Consider the following 22,999-nt stretch of genomic DNA (forward strand, 5'->3'; position numbering starts at 1 on the left):
ACCTTGCACTTGCCAGGCAGGCGCTTTTGCCGCTGAGCTAAATCCCCAGCCCTATGATCAAGAGTTTCTATATATTTTTTTTTATTTTAAAGAGAGTAGTCAATGAGAAACAAACAAACAAAAAATAGATAAGAAGAAATAAATGAAAACCTCAGTAGCATTGAAGTATGAATCCCACAGATACTCTAAAACATATACTACATATTTGTCCTTGTACTATGCATAGTGTCAAATTGCTTATTTTGTTTTTGTGTACCTCTGAAAGCCAATTTTGAAGGATTCTCTTTTGCTTCACAATCCCCTCCTGAACAGGTGACATGTAAGTTTCCAGCAGATATTGAATATCTATTAATTAAGCAAGCCAGTCTCTTATAATCCAGAATGTAATTACTGAGGTGACAGGATCATTTCTGTAGAAAAGAAAACCATTTCACATGTTTAGGCAGAGCCTCAGCATATATTACTGCAGCCCTTATTCTCATTTCTGTTAAGTCTATTGACAGTCTCCAAAGTTGATATTTCTACCTTTACATTCCTTGGTAGATATCTTTATGAGTTTATTGATTACTAACAATTGCACTCAAATGTACCTATTGTACTTTTAATAATATGCAAATATCTTAGCATATCTTTATAAGTAAAGGCATGTAAAAATCAATATTAGTATTTAAATTTTAGGTATGGTAAAACTCAATGGTTGGAAAGCTAATAAATGTTCAGCAAATGTATTAGTTTCTTATTGTTTCTATAGCAGATTACCATTAACTTGTGGTTTAAACAAGTATTGACTTGTATTTAGTACCTATTTACTGAATAAAATGTTGAAAATGTTCATCAACCAGTAAGCTTTAATTCTATGAATAAAAATATTAAAATCTAATTAAGAAAATAGATAAAAGGAGCAATCTTTGTTATTTTTATTTGATGCCTGAGAGCCAACTATAGAGCTGTTGTGCATTGCAAACCAGAACGGGTCAGAAATAACAAGCGGGGCTTTGGAGATGGGAGTCTTGAAGTGAGGAAGTGAAGTTCACGTAGGAGATTGAGAGGTGGAGGAAGTTCATCCAGACAGAAGCTGTCACTGAATCTCAGAAGAAATAATTTTGCATTCATACTTTGCTCAGCAGATGAGCCCTGGGCTGCTCAAGATTGATGTTAATTGGTACCACAAAATTCATATTTGAAAGTAAAGTACAGCTATGCACCCAGTGGGAGAAACAGAAAAAATAACCATCAATCCTGCAAGTACTGTGTTAACTCATGCTGGGACCCATCGTGGTTCTCCATGCTTCCCTGACAAGAATTCCAGACACTCACAAACCTTAGAAGTCTAAATTACGTGTTCGTGGCCTTTTGGAAAGAACATGCTTAATCAACATGTGTTCAATTTGTCAAAACGGTCCCTGTCCTTTAAAAAATGCAGCAGGTACGTTTAGGGACCATGGTTACTTCCCCTGCCATTTTTTGCATTAATAAGTAATATTTGTTGGCAGAAACAGATGAACAGCATAGAAAAATATTAATTATTGCATAATTAATATGAATATTCCAACAAGGGCAGATTCATCTTAAGCTGGCAACAATCTCAGTGTAAAAAACCACTTGCACAGGAAAGAGAACAACTACAGATCTTACCCCAAATGAAAATCAATATTTACTTGATTGTAATTTTCTTATTATAATCTCCAAAGGGTCAAAATATAGGAGGAATGTAAAAGTGTTCAATTCACAATACTGTGAAAAAGTAAAAGCTCAAAGAATCTTCTGGTGTGACGTTCTAAATTTCAACAGAGCATTGTTTATTTTAAATATAATCTTATGCAGGTGTTTTCAAATGAAGATCTTTTCTTTTAGGGATCTTTTTGGATCTCATTGTAAAGACAAACATATCCTTGGTATAGTAACTTTTTAAAAATTTTTATTTTAAAGAAAATAGTACAAAAAAAACAATAACAAAATACAAACAAAACAAAGCAAGGAAATTAAAAATGATACAAGGTTTCAAACAAAATGATAGAGATTAACAGTAATTATTTAAAGTAGTAGGCTTTTTATTTTTAAAAATATATACTGCATATTTAGCATAATATTATGAAATTATAGCATTGTATAACAATGAAACAGATTTCTAAAAATGTACTTTAGGACATCTAGATTTTTATGAATATGAAGTATGAAATTAATTTTCACTAAGCAGAATCAAATAAAATGTGAATGCTTAGTATGACACTTCTAAATTTTGATGTTAAGAAATTGGAATAGTCCTCATTGAGCTTGAAAGAGAATGAGAACAAAAGACACACACACACACACTCATGCACACACTCTCACACAGGAAGCATTTTGAAACATTCATAAAATAGTTGAATCACTAAATCTTAGAGATATCAGGAACCATTTACAAGGTATTTAATCTAATCTCTGTTATTCTACATGAAGAAACTAGTATTTGACATCACAGTATTAATAAAACTTTTGGAAAATTGTGGCAACAGGTTCTAATATTTTACCAAATTGTAATGTTTTACCAAAAAATCTTCAGTTTTAATAACTAGTGTAAGGAAAGAAATAAATTTTAAAAGTATTTATTCAAAGCACCTATTAAGTAAATTTTAAAACTGCTTATTACATTAAAGAAAGAGCCTGGAAATCTGGAATTGCAGAAATCAGAAGGCCAAGCACAGCCTCAGGCTCTACCTGATAAGATTTGTATGATCTTGGATTCTTCAGTTAGCTGTTTTTGACTCAATTTTTGGGCCTAACATTCTGAGTTTTTGTAAGTCTGGACCAATATTTTTATCATTGATCCAGTGGCTCAAGTCAGTACCGTGCTCATTCTCCCACTACCTGTACCTGAGTTTGCCGAATGATTTTTCTTTGAAACCCACTCCCTATTAGTTAATACTCCACATTCTTAATACTTGATGGGTATAAATGTCTCTATTAATTTTCCTAACTATCGTATAATTTATTACCATTATCATGTTCTTCACGCATTCATATCATTTCATTATTTCTTTTGAGTTATGATTTAATCAATTTGAAGTTTTAAATAATATAGGAAAATATTGTTTTCATGCTACATTTTTGATTGTAGTTTCTATTTTAACTTCCTTGGTTGTGTTAAATTTTAAATTTCAATGATTAATTTTGCTAATATAATTTTCTATAACTACTGAATTATATCTCTTACTGAGAAAGACATTCCACACATCTAGTAAAGCTATTCTGCATTTTCTTCTACTATGTTTAAGGCTTTAGTTTTTAGAACTTGTGGGCTAAGGCTGGACCCTTTTCTTTTGAGACACTAATATAATGGTGTTGATGCTACCTGTCTAGTTATCTATTGCTTTTTTACAGTTAACAATAATTTTGTAAACGTTTACCAGTATGACATGTAGTAAGTTTAAAATATATGTATCAGAGACAAATGTAACAGCACTAACTTTGCAAAGAAAAACAGCATTTATGGTCGATTTCAGCTGCTGTTTTGGACAAAACTACTCTTTATCAAGATGTGGAAAATCTGGCTGTTTTGACTTCCTAATTATTCTTAGAATACTGGGGAATATTATGGTTAAGTGGCCAATTTTATTCTATTTTATTTTATTTATTGTTTGGTACTGGGAATTGAACTCAGGACCTTGCACTTGCCAGGCAGACGTTGTGCCACTGAGCTATATCCCCAGCCCAAGAAGATAATTTTAATCTGAATTTTCCTTAGTTCTGTTCAATCTTTATATGAGTGTTCCATTAGTTTTCCCCTAAAATGACATCTTAGGTAGTTCTTGTTATGAACATATTAATGTGTGTCAATGTTTAAGCAGCTATAAATTGTTTTTATGTAACTTTTTACATTTTCTTAGAGTAACTTAAGCATTCTGCAGCATTACTTTAGAATTTTATTCCAGAAACTTCTAATGAATTTAGTTGCATAACTGCAGATTCTAGGAGCTAGACACTCATGAGTTAACATCTGTATGGAATCATTAAAATACAGTTTTTACACTTTAAAATAATTCTATCTTTATGAGATTAGAGCTTTAAATCCAATTGTGCCAAATTTGGAATTTAAAAGCTGAGAATTTGGAAGCAGGAGTAACATTCTACTCACTTAACCATTTTTAGAATTGCAAGAGGGATTAGTTTCCTTAGATAGAGGCAAAAGACTCACTTCACGGAGTGACTCTGACAGCCTGTCAGTGTTGGTAGGACTGTGCGGCCTGCCAGTGAGTTCAGGGAAAACACCTGACCCGTGCTTGCCCAATTACTGATAAATAAGCAGCTTGTGCACTTCCTATGAGAAAGAGAGAATGAGAAAGGTTTTCTTAATGTGAGAGACATAGGGTATATTTCCATAACCAACTGTATGGAAAAGTTTTTCTGACATTCAACACAAGTTCCTAGATTTGGGATGTCCAAAAGCTTGATGTCTGCATTTGGAAATGCCACTATTGTTCTGGTTCTTAGGTGGTGGATATTTTCTAAAACTGTATTGGCTTCTGCAGATTCTTAACATATACTGTCCACTTCTGCCTTACCTTAGGTCTTGCTGGCTAAAGAACATGCCCTGTAGTACACTCCAGAAGAATGGGAAGGACATGGGCACGGTAAACAATCATGCAGGGGGCCTTCAAACTTCCAATAAAAAGTAATAGTCAAATTTTTCTGCCTAAGAAGAAGGAAATCGGGGTATATTCATTATTTTATTTTAAAGAAAAAACAAACAAATAAAAAAACCCAAAACCAAAACAAGACAAAAACAAAAAAATAAGAACAGTAAAAATGATACAGAATTCCAAAACAAAGTGATGGGAAATTAACAATGGTTGTTATATTCCATATTGTTGTCTTCAAATTAGTTGCTCAGATTACCAGATATGAGTATGCAAGACTGATTAAACAATTAAGCATTAACAGCTCCTTCCAATAAAGCAATAGAAATTATCCTAGCTCTCTTGTGCATATATTAAAAATAATATGATTTAGTGCATATTTTGATTTGTACTCAGACCATTAGAAAAGTTTGAATAGTTGGATCTCTCCTCAAATAGTTCACAAGTGAGGTGAATGGAATGCATGCAGGAGAGAGAAATTAAGCTCTATTTGAAAATTAAAAAAAATCGTTTTGCTGTATACAATGAAAACTATGAAAAATAGATGCTCCACTCCTCTCATTGCTCTGTGTGCATGAACCAAATTTTATATTGTCTGAGAAACAGATGGGTGCTCATGGCAACATTAATCTCATTTTGTCATTTGGCTTCCTGACAGCTATCTTTAAAACAGGTGTGTGTGTTTGTGTGTGTGTGTGTATTAAGGCATACATTTCTGTTCCTAGTATAATGAAGGTAACACTGATACCCTGTTTTCTGTTATAAAGAATGGCAAAGTAGTGCACAACCAGTGTATATATTCTTCTTTCTGACAAGGAGTAATTTATAACAACATGCCATGTTGAGCATATGCTCTATCTAACAAAGAGAGGTGTTATTATTTAAGTGAACCATGCTAGATCAAATTCCAGGGAAAGTTTTGAAAACTTTAATTAAATCCTATAGTATGATGCTTTGTTTCTATTTCTGTTTTGCTGCACTGTATATCTACTACTGCCATACAATAAAGATCTCTAAAACTTGAATGGATATAGTATTAAGATTTATTGTTTAAAATATATTTTCTGATATATTGTGTATTTTTTCCTTTACCTTTTCCTGTATCACGATGGTTTTTATCCTTTGATCATTGTTTGATAAACTTAAGATTGCAATCACATCTCCAAAGCGACCATGAAGGAATATTTTAAACACATAGTTTGGATTTTAATGGAAATTTGGGCAGGGATAATAATAACAACAATATAAAATGCAGTAATGAAAGCATAAAAAAGAATAATATGTTTTTTAAACAGGATGTAGATGCTCACAAAGACCTTTAATCCTCATAATCTCTTGAACTGTTATTTAATCTAAACAGACTTAAATCCTTCATTATATTTCAAATACTATTTTGGGCTCTATAATTTTAAGTTGTTCTTTACTAATCAATAAGACTGGAAACAAGTGTAGCATAAGAAAAATTCAGAGCCATTTTTACAATGGAAGTCACCATGTGATTATTTTCCTTTTCTTCAAAGTGACATGGGTGACTCTGTCAGACTGAGTGCTCACCAAATAAATTAATGGTTTGAGAATTACCATGTGCTTGTTACTCTTGGCGATGCACAACCCACTGATGAAGATAGCAGGCTGAGCTTCTGTTCAGCAAAGTGTTTCCCTTTAATCTCGTGACACCTGCATACATAACACCAAAACCAGCCAACTGCATGATCAAAGCCAGTCTCTGCAAGCAAATGACTGCACATTGTACAAGCTTGTTTGACAAAGTATATTTATTTTAGAAGCAAATATAATTCAGGTGAAATAAAAAATATCCTAAACAAAATATTGTTATTTTGATGCATTAATTACCTCTTAGAAAACGCCTTCCTACTTTTTAGCTAGACATGATCTCAGAATCCAGAAGAAGACTAAGGATTTTTCATCCCATTGACAGGACTCCATTAATAAAACAACAATCTTTTATGTGTAGTAATCTTTAATCTTATTTTGTCACACATTTCTCAGTAGCATTTCCACTCTTTTTACAGTATAATTTATGGCACAGAAACAACTCTTGCCCTAGAAAAGGTCAGTCTGTCAAGGTTTACTTGTCTTTGAAGAAAAGTAATAGGGCATTATTTATGAACCAGAGAATACACTTCACTGCTTTAATCACTCAGAAAGATGCCTGTATTATTGTTGCCCCAACCAAAAAAACACAAAAAAACAAAAAAAAACAAAACAAAAAAAACATGAAAAACCCACAAACAAAGGATATGCCAATCTTGCTTTTTTCTTTTATGTTACAAAAGGCTTTTTACCTCTTCTGTCTCTTCAGTTTTTGTGTTTATGGCACTGTGGAAATAACAAGTCAGATGATGTCTGATATCTGGGAACAATTTGTCAATTATGAGCCAGTGGTTGATGTTTCCTAAAAACCATAGAACCTCTGGACAGATTAATGCACCCTACTCAGTAAGTTCCACATGAAATTCATCTGCTTACACGGGGTGGGATGTGCAGTTAGGGATCTTGTGCATAAAGATAACGTTGAAAATGTTTGAAACTGTCTTAGACAGCAATCAGGAAAACAAAAGCAATTACCATATTTTTGTACAGAAGATCCCTAAACTTAACCACAGTTGGTCTCCATATGCTTGTAGAAACCACTAAAAGCACAAATTAGAACATGCTGTGTGGGGAATGAATTGGTAACTCATTAGGAAAAACGTTTACTGTTTGAATAAATGTCTCCAATAAGGTTTTAATTTTGGTAAGAAAGGATATTAGGTATGAATTAAATAACAGTAATTACTAATGGCTTCTTATTAAAGTTTTAAAAGCATGGAATATATATCTAATTATAAAGTATTAAAATATGAGTATATACATTTTTGATAATCTATTTTATTGATATGATTTCAACAACGAGAAGATATATAAAAATTCAACCAACAATGGTGCAAAACAATTCAATAGAAAAAAATAAGCTAGAGAACTATAAAATCACTTAAGTGTTCAAAATATTTTGTTTTGATGTCAAATTAAAGTATGAGCTGAGCACTTAAAATGCTTTATTGTTTACCTTGTTCTGCACCATTCAAATTTCTCAGTAAAATACTTATGAACAAATGAGGACTAAGAATAAAGAAATGTCAACTCCCAATGTCAAAATGTAAGGCTGACTGTTGCTAGTCTTTGCAGTCAGAGTGTGAAATGGACTAACAACAGATTAAAGTATGAAAGTACACTAACATAGAGCACAGCCTTTCCCCTAGGTAACGGTTTCCACATCCCTCCCAAAGTGGGGATGTATCCCAGCTGCTTCCTGACGCCTGCCTCCTGGCTCCTCAGTCCTTAGTTCTATTTCTGCCTTGCATGTGCAATTGTACACAGTCTCCTTTCTTCTTATATCACCTCCATGTCATCAAGGTACCTCACTCTGTCTGCTAGTTTGGGGGTGGTAATTCTCATAAAACAACAGAAAAGGAAGAGATTGGCAGTAATTCAGTTCACTGAAGGTTAAAGAATGACAAGGAAGAGACAGAATTGGAGGATAAAAGAGACCTTAAAGCTTTATAAGTGTGTACTGTGTGCTCATATGTTTGTCTGTATGTGTCTATAGGCACATATATGAATCTATCTATCTATCATCTATCTACCTATTTATCTGCAATCTATCTGTCTATCTATCTATCATCTATCTATTTATCTACAATCTGTCTATCTATCTATCTATCTATCATCTATCTGTCTGTCCATCCAGCTATCTAGCTATCTAGCTATCTATCAGTACATCAGAGAATCAGGGGTGAAGGTAAGGAGGATATACTCCAAGTTAGGAAAGACACACGGAGCACTGTTGAAGAGTAAGACTAAGAGTAGATTGTTGGGTTTGATGATGGTTTGAAAGCTTATTTGATCTCCAAGTCTCAGTTTACCCAGGTGGAGACTGGAGGAGAGAACAGTAAGTTTGTCAAGGAATTATTGATAAAATGAAACAATCCATGTAAACTATGTAACACTAATCAGCATGTTGTGAACACTCAAACAGTGTTATTCTAACTAGAGAGTAGAAAAAGATTTGCCAAGAGATAAAGAATATCTATATAAATTTCATATGGAAAAAGACAGAGGTATAATCACAGAAAATGAATGTTATATGATGGAGAGAGAGATGCCTGCATACTTGGACAGGATAGAAATTTAACACAAGCAGCACATGAAGAAAACAAGGAAGCTACAAATTGACGCATAGTCCTTGTCCCTTGGGCTGACCATCTGAGTAGATGCAAGCACTATTCCAACTGCCTTTATCTGCATAACTTTGGTAGAGGGCTCACTTTGCTCAGTCAGTAAGGTGGCTGAGAAGTAATAACCGTTCTCCTCCAGAAGCCTTCAACAAAGGACTAACAGGAGCTGGTACATACTTCAGATCAACTCTGTCCTGAAGAGTGACAAAGTTTTTTAAAATTTCCCCTCAGCAATCAATGCCAGTTAACCTCAGCACTGCCATCTCTCCAGAGCACCTTTAATTGCCTGCCACCCACTTCCTGAATCAACTTGCTCTCTGCTTCTTTGGTAGTGGGTGCTTCATCAACCGTGTATAACGCTCTGGTCCTTGATTGACATGGTTTGACTTAGATTTTTTGACATTATGATACCTCAAAAGTGATACACATTGCGTAGAAATTGTACCTCAAATTTCAGTTTTTTCCCAGATTAGTCATATGTGGTATGGTCCTCTGCTGCTGGGCAGGGACAGTATGGCACAGCTTCCAGTAAGCCGTGAGATCTCAGAACACTTTATCTTTTTGTGTACTGTGTTACCAAGCTACGATGCTTGATAAATTAGGTAGATTGTAGATATTTGATTTGATCTATGTTTTCAAATAAAGATAATCTTATATTTATATATTTATATACTTAATGTATGTATATTTTACATTTTTATACTAAAATATAATTTATAAATTATATTTACTATTAATGATCTTGAATGTAAAGATATCATGAATAATTAAGACAAATTTTAATTCTGATTTTTAAAATTAGATGTCATAAACAATATAAGAAAGATAAATATGAAAATAAATGTGCAAAAGTACTCATATGCATGTATGATTCAAATTAATGCAAATACAAAAATGATGATATTTACATTCCTCAAATTAGAAAGAATATCTTTTAAATTTGAATGTGATGCTGGTGTGGGTACAGCAGAACCAGTGGTCATAGGCATGGTTCCTAGCAAAGCAATAAATCCAGCATTTCTACAGAGCAATTTGGCATCACATTTCAGAAGCTTTAAAAAATTTCATGTTGTGTCATCTGGTAACGCTACTTTAATTAAAGCTACAGACAAACATTCATGAAGAATGTAGAATATATGATTTTAAGTAATGATGTATAATTTATATATTTGGAAAGAAAAGTATTTCTCTAAAGGGGAAAAGAAGAAGGGGAAACGATAAATTAAGAAAAAAAATGGAGAATTATATGAACAAAAAGTAACTCTTTTGGGTTAAAGAGAAACAGCAAGGTAGAAAGGAGTGGACCAACTCTGGGATCAAGTTAATGGAAGACTCATCACAAACAACATGTATTTGAGTACACTTGAGTCCTAGGAAGGAAGTAGTCTTTCATTCACACACCCAGTGTGATCTTAAAAAGGTAAATAGCCTGGAACAGGAAGTAGTATTCGTTAGTCATCAGGAACATGGGCCCAGCAATCCAGGTCTTCTGGGCTGCGGAAGTCACAGGAGTGTCTGATGAACCATACTCCACAAACACGGAATCCTTCCTCCAGACTTACCTCTCCTGCGTGCAAAGTTGTTAGAGGATGTTCCTGAAAATAGTCACCTGTCACCTATTTACTTGTACCTGAGTAGCTGTGTGAGTGCTGAATCATTTACATGATAATTTAGAGTTTCAGCTCTGTAGACAGACAGACTTAGGTTTAAGTGCTGGTTTTGCTATTATGGTAGTACCTGACATCTCAGGTAAGTTACTGTCCTATTAAGCCTCAATTTTTCATCTATACAGTGTGGATAATTGTGTATGTGTATGGTTGTACATATAATATAAAAATAAAATGTTCAACAATTATGATATTATGCCAAGGGACAGACCTAAAGTTCCTCCCTTAAGTCTTATGTGTGCTCTTTTGCTAGAGCTAAGAACTATGTTAATAAAGAGCTGATTGATAAGAGAAAGGCACACAAGTTTTATTATTTTTATATGTACATGGGGATCTTTACAAGAGAGTGAAGTCTAAAGAAATGACTGAAGCATGAGGCTTAAATACCTTTTAAACAAATAATACATTTTTTGAAGAATAAAAGAAAGTGACATTCTAGGGATGTTATGAAGAGCTTGTATGGGAAGGAGATAAAAGCCAGTGGAAAATAAAGGCTACTTCAGGGTGTTTACTCGCCCTTCCTGACAGGATATTTATTGCTTGCTGCATAGAGGGAAAGTCATGTGAGACAGCTGTTTGTAAAGTTACAAGTCCTCCAGTGATTTCAGCTTGAAAGAACCAATACACCAGTTTGGCATATTTTGAGATAGCATAATGTTAACTTCTTTGGTATCTAACACTATATAGTGTGTGTTGCTAGTGTGTGGTAGCTGTATGTGTACACATGAAAATTAACAAAGAATCCCTAATTCTAGAGTCTATTCGCCCCTCCCCCTACTTCCTCAGTGGATCAGACAAAGGTCTATAGATATTTTAAAGACTTCTATAGAAAGTGTTTAAAACTTTGGGCAAGACCTTTGGTTCAATGCTCGGCACTGCAAAAAAAAAAAAAATCACTCTTTCTTAATTTTATAACTACTGTGGTGCTTTGTGCATATATATTTGCTAAATCATTCAGTCTCTTTTTACCTGTAAACATAAACTCACATTCAAACAACATTTATTAGGTGTTTGGTATAAAAACCAAAACAAATATTTATTAACTTATATTTTAAAACAACTTTTAAAAAATAGCTGTTGTTAAACAGCAAAGAAAATGAAATTCAAAACAAGTGATTGTGAGGTATTTAGGGACAGAGCACATGTCTGAGCTGAACTGCCATGACTCTTTGGGTGCTATCTAGTCCCAGGAGATTAACATGTGGGCTCCATCTTCCTCTATATCCCTTGCAGACCTCACTGTTGCACATGGAGCTCTTTCTTGCTGCCAACAGAATGCCATACAAATTCCTAGTCAGGCCTACCAAGGCATGAGAATTGGCACTACAGTTTAAGCCTATTTGCCTATCTGGTTTGGCATAAGATTGTTATAAGAACACAGTGATTACTTATTAACTCGAAATACCTGGACATCATAGAGTGATTCATATCTCCTTCATAAGAAGAAGCCCCAAATAGATCTGAATATTTCCATAGCATCCAAATATAACAAAATGAAAGCACTTTTTCAGAGTTCCTACAGTTTCTAATATTTGATTCTAAATTCAAGCTACTTGCTGATTTATATTCAGCTCTGTGGAGTTCTAAAATTCTGTTTCTTTTATGATAGCACAATATCATATTCCAATACCTAATGGGTTAGATACAATGACCATTGAAATGATAAAGTACAGTTTCAAAAGAATGGCATATATGTAGGTGCCCTTTCCTTCTCAACTAAAAGGAACTGCTTCAGAATAGAAAATAGGAATATATTTTAAAGCCCATAAACTAGGAAGCCAGTATTCTAAGGAATAATAATTAAAGAAAGGAAGATTATAATGCAGCCAGAATGGTTATATTGCTTATTTGTGCATTGAAATCAAAATAATGTGGCTCAAAATTCTATTGAAAATATGATTACTAATATCAGAGATGACATAAGCAAAGCTAAATTTTAATGGGAAAAGAAAATGGAATGACTCTATAAGCTTATGTAATTTGTTCAAATAGAGCTAAACATATCCAAAAATGTATAGAAATAGATATGCTTATCATTCAACAGCACCAAGGATTGCTAGAAAGATTCATTATAATTCTTGAAAAATGATGATTGTTTGTAGAAAAAAAAAACATAGAAGGTGTATGTAGTTTCCTCTCCAAGGGATTAGAGTTTATTTTCAAGGTGAATTTCATATTGGAATGTTATGTTTTTTTCGCCTTAGTTTTCAAATATTACCCATGTTTATGGAATATAACAAATAGCTAACTGAAGATTAAGATTTTACCAAAACTTAAATTTATCTTATTTTCTACTGGAAAATATCATAAGATTATTATGTATTCCTATTCATGTATTTAAATGTAATGCCTTGGATTTAGAAATTATACTAGGTGGAAAAACTAGGAAGAGAAGGTCTTATTTGTTGGTAGACAAATAATTCAGGGGTAATCACCTGTGTTTGTGGGAGGTAGGAAGAACCTGCTGCCCCTTAAAATGATTGTTAACTGTCTTTTAATGTTTGTTGTTTTTGTTTTGTTTGTTTCAAAGAAGACTGCTCAGAGAGATTTACAAGGACCCAGCCAAAATCTATGAAGATTTGAAGCAATTTGTATTACTGTTGAAGATAATGACAATCCTGAAGAAGGAAATGGAAAATAAAATATGGCTCTGGAAATGGAATTGGTTGGTGAAATATATTACAGGAGCTGAAAGAAAAATGGAAAAATTTAGAGAAACTAATACAAAAAAAAACCAAATGTAATAAAGTTGTTCTGCAAAGTACATAGCACCTTGCTTTATACTAAGTACTCAATAAATAAATTTCCAATAGGTAGTCATAGTCAATTTTTTATTTAGTAAAATATTTCTTACTTATAAATGTTTCTCTCACTACTGGTCAATTCTCATTAATATTTGAACAGTTTGACATGTCATCTATGTAAAAAAAAGATTCTCCTCACACTTTTCTATCAAATTACACAAGTAAATACATTATCAACTCAATGAGTTGTCTAAATTCCTCTTCATGTTCTCCCACTCTCTTTGAAATCATCTAAACGAGGCCTTTTGTTTCCCAAATTCATGAATACTGCTTTTCTGAAGATCATCAATGGATTCCCTTTTGCCAAATTCAAAGGTCAGATTTTATCTCATTTGATTGAAGCATCCTCTGGCCAAGCTATGTGCTCTTACCCACCCTTTCTTTACTAGGCTTCTTGGACAAGACATCGTATGGCTTTTTGTCTCACATCGCTGAGAGTTCCTTGTCAGTCTGCTCTGTAGTTTCCACATCGTCTCTCCAACCTCTTAGGCATCAAGGGCCCAGGCTGAGTCCTTGAATATTTTCCTTTACTTACTTTCACTCCTTTGGTGATCACTTCTAGTTTTCATTGGTTTAGACATCTGCATATCTAATTTAGACCTCTCCCCTGAATTCCAAGCTCACAGTTAACTGCTTACTTGATATTTTTCATGAGATATCCAAATAACTTCTCAAATTCAAAGGGTTTGATCTCTCTTCAAAGCTCACTTCTCCATGATCTTTCTTATCATAGTAAACTACAACTTGATTCCTACATTACCTCATTTATTAAATCTTCTCACTGGCTCCAAAAGGGATCCCGTGTGAAAGCTCTTTTCACCAGTCAGACAAAATTCTAGCATCTCTTAGGTGAATCAATTGCTTCCTAAATTACCTTTCTCCACTTGCCTCTGTACAACCTGGCAGCTAAAATAATTCTAAATTATGTCAGTTCATGTTTCCTTTTTGGAATATTCTAGTTGTCTGACTTTTAACAAATCCACAACAGTCCCAATATTACACAAGCTTTGCCTATAAAGTCTTCCTCCACACCCATCTCCTCTTCTAATTATCCCCTCCTGTGCTCCCCCCATGTGGAACTCAATGCTTTGCCCTGGACACTGATGGCTTAGTGAGTTACTACCAGTGGTCTCCACTTCCTCTGTATTTGTGGGGGCTACTCCCTCAACATCTTTAGTCAAATGTTTTCTTCTTATGAGGCTTTCCTAGAGTCTGCTGTATTTAGAACTGCACCTCTGTTCATCCAGAATTCCTTATCTTCCTTTCTTGTTTTTTCCTTCCATACCAATTATCACCATCCCTATTTACTTCACTTACATATTTTATTTATTGGCTGTTTTCTGAACTCTGTGCTAATTTCTTTAAATCTATTTTTTTATTTTAAAGAGAATAATAAAAAAGTACAGTAGTAAAATACCAACAACATAAACGAAACCAAAACAAAGCAAAAACAATAAAAATGATACAGGGTTTCAGAACAAAATGATGGCAATTAACAGTGGCTGTGTCTGGTACTGTTTTTAAAGATAGATCCAGGTTTTGCAAGCCTGGAGCTTCTACAATTAAGCTGCACTTCTTAAAAACATAAATTGATGCATGAAAAGTTTTTAAATTCAAAATGAAAACAAAAAGTACAACTGAACTATACTGTGTAAGAAACTTACAAATAACAGAAAATAAAAATTTATAATAATGAATTGTCTAAACATTTTTGCTGCATGTTATGGTTTATGTCTGTGTGTCCCCTCCAAAGCCTCATGTGACCATGGGGCAGGCTATTAGAGTTGAATGATTGTGGGTGAGAGAGCTACACCCACCTTGGGGTGGATAGTTTGCATATGTAAGGAGAGGAAAAGAGTGTTTGAGGACATTCCTCCCCCATTCCGCCCTGGTGTGTGCTTGCAGCTTAGCTGTGTTCTGCCGCCCTGAGCTGTAGCTCTTTGCCATGTGCCACTCTGCCTTGTAATCTGCCAAATACAGACTGAAACCTCCACAAACTGTAAGCGTAATAAACCTTCCCTTCCTTAATTTTGGGCATCAGGTATTTTGTCCCAGGAACGAGAGAAAAGTAACCAAGACACTGCATAATCCTTAATTAATAGTAAATAAAAATTTTGTATTATAATTTTCATTAGAGAGGAGTAAAAAATGAAAAAATATACAGTGTCAGTTAAAATGTGTTTTATATTGTAATAGTTTAGAAAAGGGTTTTTTTTTGCTCCATAATTATTATTGTTGATGTCACATACATTTTTAGAATTGCTATCAAATCTGGGAAAATGTCAATTTTCTTTCAGTCATTTAGAAGTTTTCTAATTTTAAAGAACTTATTGCATGCTATCCTCTCTCTGCATCCATTTCAACTCTCACTTTTTCTCCTCTATGCATATATGTCCAGTGCGGAGAGCCGCAGGCATTTTCAGATCATGAGACAAACTCTGGCAAGATGAATGCACACGATGATATGAGTGTTCCTGGAATTAATAGCCACATCAAGATGGCTAATACAATGGAACTCAACTCAGAAGGGATGGCAAACTGCAAAGTTATAACCCATCTAACACAAATTGAGAGTATTCCCAAATAAGTTCCCCACAGAAGAATTACAAAGTATGTGTAGCTACTGCATCACCGTACAGGAAAGGTATTATAGAATGAAAATCAGACTGACTAGAAATAGTGGTCTGAACTATCTACAGCCAAAATATCTTAGTTACAAAACTTGTACAAAAGCATATACATTCCTGTAGCCCCAAACAGGGAACTGGAGAAAATTAGAGGCATAGAAATTTAAGCTTCCTCTGCTTCAGTGCTTGACATTGTTCTGGTACACACGGGAGAAGCCCAGTTGATACTGGTTAAATAAAAATCCCATTATATGGGTTTTGCCATATTTTGATAAGTTCACTGGAAAATATAGTATATTGTATCAAATTTGAATTTTATATCACAATAATTTTAGTATAAGTATCTTCACATAATATTTTGGATACAATTGTAATACAATTATTTTCATTATTTATCCAAAATTTAAATTTAACTGCTCATGATGCTTTCTTACTTGCTAATTCTGATAATCTTGCTAGTTTTTAAAGTGATCTGTTCAACATTAGGTAGGATAAAAATTTACCTGTAGTTTCTAGTTTGGGGTTTGATTTTTTATTTTGAAGTAATGTTACTTTGTACATCTAAATATTTATATCAACTACAATTTATTGTGAAGATTCATAGAAGGAGTGGTTCCTAGGTTCCTATGTAATGCTTCCAACTATGACTATTCCACCTAAGTGGTTTCTTAGTACCCTGCATGACCCTTAAAGATCTCAACTGATGTCAGTAGATTCACAAGCAGGGGCAGTGAACAGTCTGCATTGAGTTCTGTGTAAATTATCTGTAGGGAAGTAATGAAATTAATAGCTATCATAGAGGACAGGCCAACATTTTATTATCATCAAGCCCTGGCAATTCTAAATGATGTCAATAAAGAGGTACTCATCCTTGCTGGGGCAAATCTCTACCACTGCCCCCACCTTCTTGGTAGATCAGTGTTTTCATTTCTTTTCTCTCTGCTCAGTAGCACTGTAATTGAGTGATGAGTAATTTTTCTGTAGATGTTTGTCAACTAAATTTAAGTCTCATTGAGTGCTTGATTTATAGCCACAACTTTATTAGATTTCTTTTCTTTTTGTACTAGACTCTCTAAAATTTTTCAGTTTTCTTTTAATTCCTCCAGTGTTTCACCAACAAATTCCATTTCCAGAGCCATCTTTTATTTTCCATTTCTTCTTTAGTATTGTCATTACCTCCAACAGTAACAGAAATTGCTTCATATCTTCATAGTCATGTTTCTCCCTTGTATCTATATCAAATCTCTGCTGCACTGCAGGAAATTTTTCCTTCAGTTCCTAATATGTGGCTTACTCGTTGGAAAGGGCTATTCTGTCTTACTACCATCTATTACTGAAAATAGCTGAATGTCAGAACCTTAAAATATTGGGTGAAGTAGGATGAAATGATCATTATGTGCTAGGTACTCTCCAAAGCACTTTACATACAAACAATGAAACCTCATTGCTAACCCAATCAGGTAGTATTTTTATTACATTCCATTCACAGTTGAGATCACAAGAAACAAAGTGATTTCTGGCTATTACTTTTTTTTTGTTTCAATTTTTATACATTTTTGTTAGTATAAAATTTTAAGACATCATGTTAAAATTCCTTGTGAGGAGCTGGTATATGTACACAAAGCATGTTACTTCTAATTTTTAAATCCTCTTCCCTCTCTTTTCTGCCTTTCTCCCTTCCTCTATCTGTTGATCTATTTCCCATCTGCAAGAGATCTGCCTCCCTATTTCTCATTATCCATCTTTTATTTTGCTCTGTATTTATATTTTTGATATCTCATATAAGAGAAATGATATTTAAACTTATGCATCTGCACACCAAAGGAAATAATGTACAGAGTGAAGAGACAACCAAGTCTGCCATATTTAAGCTTGTGCATTTGATTTATTTCACCGAACATTATTGTCTCAAGGTGAATCCCTTTTCCTACAAATGACTCTAGTTTATTCTTCTTTATGACATAGTAGTACTTCATTGTGTATAAATGACACATTTTCTTAATCAATTTATTTATTGATGGGCATGTTTCAAAAATTTAGCTATTGTGAATTATGCTTCTATATACATGGATATGCATGTATTACTGTAATACAATATCTTAATGCTTTTAGGAAGATATCTAGAAAAGGAATAGCTGCATTGAATGGAATTTCTAGTTTCAGTTTTTTTGAGGAATCTCCCTACTAATTGTCATAATGGTTGTACTAATTTCCATTACTATCAGCGATGTAAAAGAGTTCATTTTTCCCTGTCAACACTTATTTCATTTCTTGATGATAGCCATTCTTTTTGGAGTGGGATGGAATCTCAATGTTGCTTTGATTTGCATTTCTCTGATGGACAGTAATGTTTAACCATTTTTCATGTATTCTTGGCCATCTGTATTTATTTTTCTGAGAAATTTCTTTTCATTTCAGTTGCCTATTTTTTTACTGGGTCTCTAATTTTTTAGGAGGTTGTCTAATTATTTTTTTGAGTTTTATATGTTCTACATTATTAGTCTTCTTTCCAAGGAAGAGCTAGCAAAAATATTTCCATTCTCTTCACTCTGTACATTATTTCCTTTGGTGTGCAGAAACTTTAACTTGATATGATCCCATTTTTTGATTTTTGGAACAGTGGCACCTCAGTTCATGAATTTAATTCTTGCCATGATTCTGATCACAAATAGAATTGGACAATAACCAAATCAAATTTACCCACAAAGTCAACATTGAAACTAACCATTGAGCTTGATTCAGTTCTTGTCCAACTCAGTTTGTGACAAAAATCATGGTAAGACAATTTAATAAGCCAAAGTATTATTTTATTATTTTATTATTTGACCTGTACTCTGAAAGTACTTGCCTATGCCAATGACTTTAAGAGTTGATCTACTTTATTTTACAGCAAATTAAGTGTTTCTGTTTTAACATTTAGATCTTTGGGTCTATCTGAGTACATAGTGAAAGATATGGGTCTAGATTGAGTCTTCTGTATGTGGATACCCACTTTCCACAACATTGTTTGTTAAAGAGGCTATCTTTCCTCCAGCATAACTTTTATCAAAGATTAGGTAGCTAAAGTGGTTGAGTTGTTTCTGCATCCTCTACTCTGTTTCATTGATCCACATGTTTATTTTTGTCTATATTGTGCTGTTTTTATGACTGTAGCTCTGTAGTATAACTTGAAGTCTGTGACCATGATGCATTCTGCTTTGATTTTGTTGCCTAGGATTGCCTTTTGCTATTCTAGGTCTCTACTGGTTCCATATGAATTTTAGGATTACTTTTCTAGCTCTGTGATGGATTCATATTTTGATTAGGATTGAGTTAAATATATAAACAAATTTTGGAAGTTTATTAATTTTGACAATATTGATTCTGCCTGTCCAGGAATAGAGAATAGCTTTTTATTGTCTGATTTCCTCTGAATTTTCCATTTTTAGGGTATAGTTTTCATTGCAGATGTCTTCCATTTCCTTGGTGAGGTTAATTCCTAAGTATTTAATTTTTCTTAATGTGGAAGTGAGTGGTGTTGTTTCCCTAATTTCTTTTTCAGTAAACTTATTACTTGTGTGCAGGAGTACTCTTGATTTTTCTGTGTTGATTTTCTATCTTGATATGCTTTGGAATTTGATTATTAATTCCAGCAATCCTTTGGTGGAATTTTTGGATCTTTTATGTGGAAGATCATGTCATCTACAAATAATGATAATTTGACTTCTTCCTTTCCTACAAATATCTTTTTTATTTCTTTCTCTTACCTGCTTGCTCTGGTTAATGTTTTGAGAGCTATATTAAACAGCAATGGTGACAGTGGACATCTGTGTCTTCTTCCTGATTTTAGAGGAAAAACTTTCAGCTTCTCCCATTTAATATGATGTTGGTCTTTGGTTCCTCATACATCACTTTTATCAGATTGAGATAAGGTTCTTCTATACAATACCTATTTCCTTCAGGATTTTTATTGTGAATGGATGTTGGATTTTGTGAAAGGCTTTTTCTGCACCAATTGATATGCATGTTTGCTGTAATTTTAATGAATTACCTTCATAACTTATTCATTGCTTTTCTCTAACAGCTTTTAATATTCTGTCCCTGTGCTGGATTCTTGAGATTTTCATTATGGTGTTCTGCGGAGGTATTCTTCAGTTGTGGCTATTTGGGGTTCTATATGCCTTCCTTATCTGTATATTTAATATTTTCCCTATATTTAGAAAGCTTTTTGCTATTGTTTCTGTAAATAGTTTTTATACTTTTTGTGCTGTCTTTTGACTTTTCAATAATTCAGGTTAACCTTAGATTAGTCTTTCTTGAGTCATCTTGGAGATATTGGATCAATTTTTCATGTTCTTTGGTTGTTTTTAAGGTATCACTAAATACCTAGTCTCTATAGTAGCCCTGTCTTCTAATTCTGATACTCCTCATGTGGCTTGTTTCTGCTGCTCAGACTTTCAATAAAAGTTTTCATCGTTTGGATTTCTGCTCAGACCCCTTTTGTGGACAATAATTCTTTGTTAAACTGGTCACTCATGTTTTGTATCATTTTATTTAGCTCAGCTAGCTTTTTATTAGTATCTTCAGGAAGTGCCTAATCATTGTTTATTGCATCTATTATCTGCTTAATTACATCTTCTCTGAGCCTACCAAGAACCTTATTCATCTGTTTTTTAATTTCCTCTGTCATCCTTTTGAATAATTCACTGTGTGGCTTTTGGTGTTCTCCCCCTCAGTCACACTTGGGTTAGTTTTGAGTGAGATGGGAATTTTGTAAGGCATTGTATTGCCTTGTCTTTTTCATGATTCTCTTGTTTTATTGGCTTATTTGTTTTATTTTGTTCTGTGCTGAAGTTTGTGGGTGCTTATAGTAGAAAGACATTACTGCTAGTGTAAAGATCTCTTTAGCTAGTGTCTGCTATTCAATGATGTATTCTGGACATGGATAACTATAGTCCTTTGCCTCTGTCCCAAGATCCAGCCACTTGTCTTATATTGGGAAGGGCAAATGCAGTATAACTGGCCCAACAGCCAGTTCTCTGGGAATGCACTGAAGTATTGTTAATGACAGAAAGGCAATTTGAATACTGGCATAAGGATAAATAAACCACTGATATAAACCACTTGGCAACCATGGAAATAGCAACAATGATAATGTAGTCCAAGACTAACTAGATATTGGAAAACCATAAAAACAATAATGTGCCACCATTAAACACAGAGAAGTTATCTATAATTACATTATAGTCACTAAGACAAACCAAATATTGACATTCAGTGAAAATCTACTAAATGTTACAACTATACTTCCACTAAAAATAGAAAAGAATTTAGCAGAAATAATATGTAATTAGCTATCTAAAGATTGATATAGTTGAGTGATTATACTAGTAAAGATATAGGGGCTTGGGAATGGGAGAATGAAGGAAGGAAAAATTGAAAAATTAAACAAGGGGAAATGAGAAGGTAAAGGGAAACATAAGACAAAGGATCATTTTAAGGAGATAGAAATATATTTATGGGATTAGATTAAGGTAACAGAAAAAAAAAACAACAAAAAGATAAAGAAAAAGAGGGAAAATAAAGAAAAAATATGGAGAATAAAAAAAGAAAAAACCAAAAGTAGAAAATTAAAAGGAAAAAAGAAAGATAAAAGAGGATAAAAAGGAATAAGGAGAAAGGGATATTTCTAAAATCCCCATAAACCAGTGAAGAAGAAAGAGAAAAAAATTAATCAAAATACAAAGAACAATTTTTTTCTCTATTTTTGAATGTTTTCATCCCAAGATCCCCAGTTGTAGAACCCAGCAAATTGTAGTTTTGTCTACCTAGCTTTACATACCTTGGGTTTATGAAGTCCCCCTGTGTTCCAGAGACCCACCTGTTTACCCCAGGCTGTGGCGACTGCCCTAGGTGAGTCAGGTCCTTACTCACTTTGGTAGTTGAGGAGGACAATCAGACTTCAGATCTGTGCTGGATATCAGTAGCAGGGCAAAGGTTCAAGTACTTAAGGGAAGGTTTTCAGACCCAGCCATTTGTCCTCATAACACAATCTTGGCTTGGCTTCTGACCACAGAAGACAGGGCCTATATCCTTCCTGGCTTGATTTCAAATCTCTCCGAGGTTCTCAGTCTAGCCCACTCTCTGTCTGTGATAGTCTCCCTGGCTATCTCTCACCCAGTCACAATGAGAGGGTTACACTGTTACTTCTGAAGTGAATTGCTTTTTAGTTGTTCTGAGTGCTAGATTTAAGTGATGAACCCTTTCCCAGAATGATGCCTGATTATGAACTCTCTGGAAATATGTCAGGTACCACACTGGATTCTCTCCCAGATCCTACTGATATGTCAGGCACCACAGTGGATTCTCTTCCCTGCCATTGCTGGCTGTGTGAAAAGAGTTGCCTGAGAGAAAACCACTGCACTGCTTTCACAGTTCACAATAGCCATGGGTTCCTTCTAGGGCTTGGGCCACAGACCTGGTCTACTATTTCTCTCTGGAGCTGCCAGTCTCGGGCATTTACCTTGCTTCTGCACAGATAGCTTCTCCTTCTCAGGAGCCAGGTAACCACCTAAAATGCTTCATTTATTTACTCTGCACTGTGGTCCATATCTCTACCTTATCTTTGGCTTCTCCTTTTCTTTTCAGTTCCTTCTAGATGCCCAGAATTCTATTTCTTTTTTCCCTTCACCAAGTTGTTATTTTCCAGGTATCTGGACTTTGAAACTTGGAGAATCTGAATTTTGATGCTGATCACAACTATGCCATTTTTTCCTCTCCATTTCTTAACAATAGATAAGAGATAGAGCCAATATTTGAACCCAAAGTCTTTTCAGTCTGAACCAATTTGTGTCTAGTATTTTATGCATGTTATTCAATCTTGATTTTAAAAGACTGTTAGTTTTATTAGTATCATTTTATACAGGGAAAACTGTGGCTTGGAGAGACAAGAGTAATGTGTCCAAATTCACCCATTAGTCAGTGGTGGGGAAGGAATATGAGCCCAGATCCCTCTGATGTTGATCCATGCCCACCTTATGGCACCATTTTGCAAACATCCAGCTGAGG

General features: G+C 34.0%; 1 long non-coding RNA gene across 2 annotated transcripts in view; it reads left to right on the forward strand.

Moving 5' to 3' along the window:
* The window catches only part of LOC102004017, a 37,523-nt gene extending 24,199 nt beyond the window's left edge, over positions 1–13,324 (forward strand). Inside the window, exon 3 of one of the 2 annotated variants that reach the window (XR_262282.1) lies at positions 13,052–13,324. This is a non-coding gene — a long non-coding RNA (uncharacterized LOC102004017). Of the gene's footprint in view, positions 1–4,546; positions 4,735–13,051 lie in introns of those variants that run through there. The other variant, XR_001235489.1, reaches the window with a different exon arrangement.
* The last annotated feature ends 9,675 nt before the right edge of the window (positions 13,325–22,999 follow it).

Source organism: Chinchilla lanigera, unplaced genomic scaffold (genome assembly GCF_000276665.1).
Source record: "Chinchilla lanigera isolate Chin_1 unplaced genomic scaffold, ChiLan1.0 scaffold00043, whole genome shotgun sequence".
In the NCBI taxonomy this organism is placed as follows: domain Eukaryota; kingdom Metazoa; phylum Chordata; class Mammalia; order Rodentia; family Chinchillidae; genus Chinchilla; species Chinchilla lanigera.